This window comes from Diuraphis noxia, unplaced genomic scaffold, assembly GCF_037042655.1.
Source record: "Diuraphis noxia isolate RWA-SAM2 unplaced genomic scaffold, SU_Dnox_SAM2 contig0017, whole genome shotgun sequence".
Lineage (NCBI taxonomy): Eukaryota > Metazoa > Arthropoda > Insecta > Hemiptera > Aphididae > Diuraphis > Diuraphis noxia.
This window is the reverse complement of record NW_028301727.1, coordinates 75,001-82,500: the sequence shown is the minus strand read 5'-3', so window position 1 is coordinate 82,500 and position 7,500 is coordinate 75,001. Positions and strand designations below refer to the sequence as shown.

The window sequence follows — 7,500 nt, the reverse complement described above, 5'->3', positions numbered from 1 at the left end:
TTTCCCTCACGGTACTTGTCCACTATCGGTCTCGTGGCCGTATTTAGCCTTAGATGGAGTTTACCACCCGCTTCGGGCTGCACTCTCAAGCAACCCGACTCGAAGGCGCGGTCCGATCCCGGAACGCTGTGACGGCCTCTACTGGCCTGGCACCATCTGCGGGCCATGGCCCCGTTCAAGGGAGACTTGGACCGTCACGTGCGCCCCGGCAACGAGGCCGGCCCGTACGCCACAACTCCCATACGTGCCGCGACACAAAAGTGCGCGGCGGGATTCGGCGATGGGCTTTTCCCTGTTCGCTCGCCGCTACTGGGGGAATCACGGTTGTTTTCTTTTCCTCCGCTTATTAATATGCTTAAATCCGGCGGGTAGTCCCGCCTGATCTGAGGTCGGAACAAGTGTGTGGTACGTGTGGTGGTGGTAACTGGTGCGCGGGTCCGCGCTCCGTCCGCGCGGCGACGGTCCGCGTCCGCTTCTCGGTTGCCGGAGAGGTGGCGTCTCGAGGACGACTCTCAGCCGACCCGGCCGCGCTCTCGCGCGGCGGGCGGACGGGGACGTGCCGTTCGACGGCGCGAGAACCCGTGACTGTTTGCCGTCACAACTTGGGCGGACGACCGGGGGCAGCCGCGAGCGGTAGCCCGCGTTTTCCCCGGTCGAGCCGCCAAACTCGCGCGGGCGCGGCGTGCGGCCGACGGGCGCGCGGGCGCCGGTCCCCGTGAGGACCGGACGCGGCGCGCGCGCTCCGCCGGACGCCTGCCGTGCCGGCGCATCGGTCTGGCCGAGTATCCGGTATACGACCCTCAGACAGGCGTGGCCCGGGACCCGCGGGTCACCGAGGCCGCAATGTGCGTTCGACTGGTCGATGTTCGTATAACCTGCGGATTACACGACGACGCGCAGATAGCTGCGGTCTTCATCGATCCACGAGCCAAGTGATCCGCCGTTCGGGGTCGGGTGTTTGTTTTTTTTTTTTTTCGTTTACACAATCGTCTTCCGACGACGGTAACCATCTTTCGGTCGACTCTCGGTCGGGGGTCGCGGCGCGCGGGCGGTCGGCGGACGACAACCGTGCGCGGTTGTCGCGCGCGAGCGCACGCGGCCACGGGGTCGGATTAGGCGCGCGCGAGACCGGCAAGCGAGTCGCCGGCGCCGCGGGCCCGTCTCTAATGATCCTTCCGCAGGTTCACCTACGGAAACCTTGTTACGACTTTTACTTCCTCTAAACGGCCGAGTTCGGTCATCTTCCCGGTCGCGCGACGACCCAGCCCCCGAGGGGGCCGAATAACGCGCGTCCAGTCCGAAGACCTCACTGCGGTCGTTCAATCGGTAGTAGCGACGGGCGGTGTGTACAAAGGGCAGGGACGTAATCAACGCGAGCTGATGACTCGCGCTTACTGGGAATTCCTCGTTCACGTGGAAAAATTGCAAGCCACGATCCCTAAGCACGAAGGAGGTTCAGCGGGTTACCCGGAAGCCTGTCGGCCCAGGAATGTTAACACACGCTGATTCCTTCAGTGTAGCGCGCGTGCGGCCCAGAACATCTAAGGGCATCACAGACCTGTTATCGCTCAGTCTCGTGCGGCTATTTTCGTCCGCCGCCTGTCCCTCTAAGAAGAGTTTAAGCTCCTGGGAGCCGGCGGTAGCCCTAGTAACGTATCGTGATCCGCCGGCGACGGCCGCGAACGCGGCGCGCTTCACCGCGGAGCCCAGCGCACGACTGACGCACGGCGACCGGAGGTTGCCCCCCGACCCCCGCACGCCCGCCGCACGCCGGGACGCGGATGGCGCGGCCGCGCCCGACGACCGCCGTGGACGACGGGCGAACGCGTTCGGGGATACCGGGCCGAGCCGACGGGAACGCGAACGCAGACGGCCGAAACCGCCGGCGCCGCGCCCACGCCGACCCGGGTTTACCCGCCTAGTTAGCAGGACAGAGTCTCGTTCGTTATCGGAATTAACCAGACAGATCGCTCCACCAACTAAGAACGGCCATGCACCACCACCCACCGAATCAAGAAAGAGCTCTCAATCTGTCAATCTTTCCGGTGTCCGGGCCTGGTGAGGTTTCCCGTGTTGAGTCAAATTAAGCCGCAGGCTCCACTCCTGGTGGTGCCCTTCCGTCAATTCCTTTAAGTTTCAACTTTGCAATCATACTTCCCCCGGAACCGAAAAGCTTCGGTTTCCCGGAAGCTGCCCGCCGGGTCGTTAATGAAACGCCGGCGGATCGCTAGCTGGCATCGTTTACAGTTAGAACTAGGGCGGTATCTGATCGCCTTCGAACCTCTAACTTTCGTTCTTGATCATACGAGAACGTACTTGGCAAATGCTTTCGCGTCAGTTCGTCTCGAGACGATCCAAGAATTTCACCTCTAACGTCTCGGTACGAATGCCCCCGCCCGTCTCTGTTGATCATTACCTCCGGTCCCGAAAACCGGCCCGGCGGGACGCGCGGGCGACTGGCGCCCGCGGCCCGGCGGCCCGCGCACGGAAACGCCCCGGAGGGCGGTTTCGCGCGCCCGCGAAGGGCGGAGATGCGCGGGACCGAGGTCTTGTTCCATTATTCCATGCGACCAGTATTCAGGGCCTTTTGACGAGACGGCCGTGAAGCCGCCCCGCCAGATTTGAGCCTGCTTTGAGCACTCTAATTTGTTCAAAGTAAACGTGTCGGCCCGCCGACGGCACTCGGTGAAGAGCACCGCGCAGCAAGATTGGAGTAGGCGGCCGCCGTCGTCGAACCCCGACGGCCGCGCGACGCGTGGCCGCGCGGCGCGCCGGGAGCACGAGACACGTGTCCGCCTGCCGACAATACGTCCGGCCGACGTGCCGGTAACTAACACCCCGAGACGGCTGACGAGCGCGACGGCGACCGCGCCGACGGGACACGTGGTCCCGCGGCACGGCCGGCCGCGACACGCCGGACCGCCAGGGTGGTCCGGCACCGCCCAGACACAGATCCGACTACGAGCTTTTTAACCGCAACAACTTTAATATACGCTATTGGAGCTGGAATTACCGCGGCTGCTGGCACCAGACTTGCCCTCCAATTGATCCTCGTTTAAAGGTTTTAAAGTGTTCTCATTCCGATTACGGGGCCTCGGATGAGTCCCGTATCGTTATTTTTCGTCACTACCTCCCCGTTCCGGGAGTGGGTAATTTGCGCGCCTGCTGCCTTCCTTGGATGTGGTAGCCGTTTCTCAGGCTCCCTCTCCGGAATCGAACCCTGATTCCCCGTTACCCGTTACCACCACGGTAGGCATGGAACCTACCGTCGACAGTTGATAAGGCAGACATTTGAAAGATGCGTCGCCGGTACGGAGACCGTGCGATCAGCTCGAAGTTATTCAGAGTCACCAGGTCTTTGCGCGGGCCGCGATCGGGACGCGCACGAAGCGCGCCGCGACGGGCCGGTTTTGATCTAATAAAAGCGTTCCTCCCGCGCGCGACGCCCGAGAGCGCCGCGACGGTCGGAACTCTGTCGGCATGTATTAGCTCTAGAATTACCACAGTTATCCAAGTAACTTGGGTACGATCTAAGGAACCACAACTGATTTAATGAGCCTTTCGCGGTTTCACCTTAATGCGGCTTGCACTGAGACATGCATGGCTTAATCTTTGAGACAAGCATATGACTACTGGCAGGATCAACCAGGGATCTCGGGTTTACTGCTACCGCGCCCCGCGACCGCCACGCGCGTGGCGGCCTGGGACGCGTGCGTCCGAGCGCCGGTCCGACGCCCCGCGGAAGGGGGCGGCGAGCCGACGCCGAGGGCGATCGCGTGGCCGGGACCGCTGTGGGTCACGGCCGCGCGACCGACCGCGGTTCAACAACAACAAAATGTGTGTGTGGTGTGGTCGGCACACGGAGTGCGACACGTTGACGAGACGGACCGGGTGACGGTCGACCGCCGGGTTCGGGTGACGGTGTGTGCACGGGTCCCCGGCGAGCGTACCGAGACCGGCTCTCGCCCGATTCGTAACGGCCCCCAGCCGAGATCGAGGGGGAAGCCGGGACGCGACGCGAAGTCCGCCGTCCCGTGGCTTCGCCCCGGCGACCGCCGGGCGCGGCGACGATGGCCGGCCGCGGCGGGAATGTTCTGGCGTCGAGTGTTCGTGACACGCGGAACGGTAACGGGAGTCGTCATCGGTGTGGATTGGCGCGCGCCGCGCAAACACCGGCTGGTGGACGCGCGGCGCCGGTTGAGTTTCGCCACTCGGATTGCGAGATGGGTCGGCGGCCGAAACGCGGACGCGTGTCACCTTCCGCCGGCTCTCACCGGACCGGCCACTCAACCGACGGTGTCCCGCGTACGTGGACGACCGTCAGTTGGCGGCGACCGGTGGGCGCCGCGAGGTGTACGCGCCGTCTTCGGCGTCGCCCGTGGCTTTGCTGTTGTGGTGTTCGTGATCGGCGGCCGGCCGTCGACTGCAACGCCGACGACCGAACCGCTCACAAATTTACAAAATCCCGGGTTTTTCCACCTTAATGGCGTAGCGTCGTTCGTGTAACAGTGGACGCGCGCCCGTGGACTACCGCAATCCGCGCCCGTATCGGATCCCCCCGCCCGAACACTAATACCCCCGCCACAATCGCATTTCGCCTAACGTTGTTACAAGTCGTCGACCACCGTACGCACGCCGCTTGGCGGCACGGCACGAAAAAAAGTGGCGGGACGCAAATCTAGCCGGCCGACCACCTACGACACCGACCACCGGGCGCGCGGATTGGGACAGTGATAATACATTTCGTCTAACCGACCACCCGTAATGGCGTAGCGTCGCTCGTGCAACAGTGGACGCGCGCCCGTCAACTACCGCAATCGGCGCGCGTATCGGTTCCCCCCACCCGAACACTAATACCCCCGCCGCAATCGCACAATCGAAAAATATTTAAAAATCGCATCACGTCCGTCGGACCTACTATTCCTGATAGTATTCGGTGCGCCCGACGAGATCACCTCTTTGGTTCGTCCACCGAACACCGACCGATAACGAGTTATTGGGTTTGGAAAAAATCGCGATCCAAAAACTCCGGTTTCGAAACCCCGTGCAACGTCGACGTCCGGGCAGCCCGCATGCGACCTACCCCGGCTCGACGGACCACCGTGGACGGTCGACTGGAAAATAAAACGTGTTCATCGTAAACGACGTTAGGACGCGCGTAACAGTGCTACGTAATTTTTTTTCACCCGACCACCCGACATGAACAAATCTTCTCCCGTCCCACCGACCGCGGTCTACCCGGGCAACCCCGAGCGCATTTCGTCTAACCGACCACCCGTGACGTTGTTACAAGTCGTCGACCACCGTACGCACGCCGCTTGGCGGCACGGCACGAAAAAAAATGGCGGGACGCAAATCTAGCCGGCCGCCATGCGGTCCCGAGTAGCAGTACCGGCCGACCGCCTACGACACCGACCACCGGGCGCGCGGATTGGGACAGTGATAATACATTTCGTCTAACCGACCACCCGTAATGGCGTAGCGTCGCTCGTGCAACAGTGGACGCGCGCCCGTCAACTACCGCAATCGGCGCGCGTATCGGTTCCCCCCACCCGAACACTAATACCCCCGCCACAATCGCACAATCGAAAAATATTTAAAAATCGCATCACGTCCGTCGGACCTACTATTCCTGATAGTATTCGGTGCGCCCGACGAGATCACCTCTTTGGTTCGTCCACCGAAAACCGACCGTTAACGAGTTATTGGGTTTGGAAAAAATCGCGATCCAAAAACTCCGGTTTCGAAACCCCGTGCAACGTCGACGTCCGGGCTGCCCGCATGCGACCTACCCCGGCTCGACGGACCACCGTGGACGGTCGACTGGAAAATAATACGTGTTCATCGTAAACGACGTTAGGACGCGCGTAACAGTGCTACGTAATTTTTTTTCACCCGACCACCCGACATGAACAAATCTTCTCCCGTCCCACCGACCGCGGTCTACCCGGGCAACCCCGAGCGCATTTCGTCTAACCGACCACCCGTGACGTTGTTGCAAGTCGTCGACCACCGTACGCACCCGCGTAAATCGAACGCTGCACGCCGCGTGGCTGCACGGCACGAAAAAAAATGGCGCCGCCTGCGCGGGCGGGACGCAAATCGCGTCCCGCTAGCCGGCCGCCAGGCGGTCCCGCGTAGCAGTGCGGCCGACCACCTACGACACCGACCACCGGGCGCGCGCGGATTGGGACAGTGATAATACAACATGCACACTGTCCTTATTACCATCTGGTAATTTTTTTTTCACCCGACATGAACAAATCTTCTCCCGTCCCACCGACCGCGGTCTACCCGGGCAACCCCGAGCGCATTTCGTCTAACCGACCACCCGTGACGTTGTTGCAAGTCGTCGACCACCGTACGCACCCGCGTAAATCGAACGCTGCACGCCGCGTGGCTGCACGGCACGAAAAAAAATGGCGCCGCCTGCGCGGGCGGGACGCAAATCGCGTCCCGCTAGCCGGCCGCCAGGCGGTCCCGCGTAGCAGTGCGGCCGACCACCTACGACACCGACCACCGGGCGCGCGCGGATTGGGACAGTGATAATACAACATGCACACTGTCCTTATTACCATCTGGTAATTTTTTTTTCACCCGACATGAACAAATCTTCTCCCGTCCCACCGACCGCGGTCTACCCGGGCAACCCCGAGCGCATTTCGTCTAACCGACCACCCGTGACGTTGTTGCAAGTCGTCGACCACCGTACGCACCCGCGTAAATCGAACGCTGCACGCCGCGTGGCTGCACGGCACGAAAAAAAATGGCGCCGCCTGCGCGGGCGGGACGCAAATCGCGTCCCGCTAGCCGGCCGCCAGGCGGTCCCGCGTAGCAGTGCGGCCGACCACCTACGACACCGACCACCGGGCGCGCGCGGATTGGGACAGTGATAATACAACATGCACACTGTCCTTATTACCATCTGGTAATTTTTTTTTCACCCGACATGAACAAATCTTCTCCCGTCCCACCGACCGCGGTCTACCCGGGCAACCCCGAGCGCATTTCGTCTAACCGACCACCCGTGACGTTGTTGCAAGTCGTCGACCACCGTACGCACCCGCGTAAATCGAACGCTGCACGCCGCGTGGCTGCACGGCACGAAAAAAAATGGCGCCGCCTGCGCGGGCGGGACGCAAATCGCGTCCCGCTAGCCGGCCGCCAGGCGGTCCCGCGTAGCAGTGCGGCCGACCACCTACGACACCGACCACCGGGCGCGCGCGGATTGGGACAGTGATAATACAACATGCACACTGTCCTTATTACCATCTGGTAATTTTTTTTTCACCCGACATGAACAAATCTTCTCCCGTCCCACCGACCGCGGTCTACCCGGGCAACCCCGAGCGCATTTCGTCTAACCGACCACCCGTGACGTTGTTGCAAGTCGTCGACCACCGTACGCACCCGCGTAAATCGAACGCTGCACGCCGCGTGGCTGCACGGCACGAAAAAAAATGGCGCCGCCTGCGCGGGCGGGACGCAAATCGCGTCCCG

The 7,500-nt window shown here is 62.1% G+C and overlaps 3 non-coding genes across 3 annotated transcripts in view; all 3 read right to left on the bottom strand.

Moving 5' to 3' along the window:
* The window catches only part of LOC149053992 (large subunit ribosomal RNA), a 4,199-nt gene extending 3,807 nt beyond the window's left edge, over positions 1 to 392 (bottom strand). Inside the window, exon 1 of the ribosomal RNA XR_016192391.1 lies at positions 1 to 392. This exon is cut by the window's left edge and continues 3,807 nt beyond it. This is a non-coding gene — a ribosomal RNA (large subunit ribosomal RNA).
* A 402-nt stretch (positions 393 to 794) lies between these two features.
* Positions 795 to 952, bottom strand: LOC149053991 (5.8S ribosomal RNA). Its single transcript, XR_016192373.1, has one exon. It is a non-coding gene; the product is annotated as a 5.8S ribosomal RNA (ribosomal RNA).
* Positions 953 to 1,164: 212 nt separating this feature from the next.
* Positions 1,165 to 3,652, bottom strand: LOC149053990 (small subunit ribosomal RNA). Its single transcript, XR_016192382.1, has one exon. It is a non-coding gene; the product is annotated as a small subunit ribosomal RNA (ribosomal RNA).
* Positions 3,653 to 7,500: the final 3,848 nt, after the last annotated feature.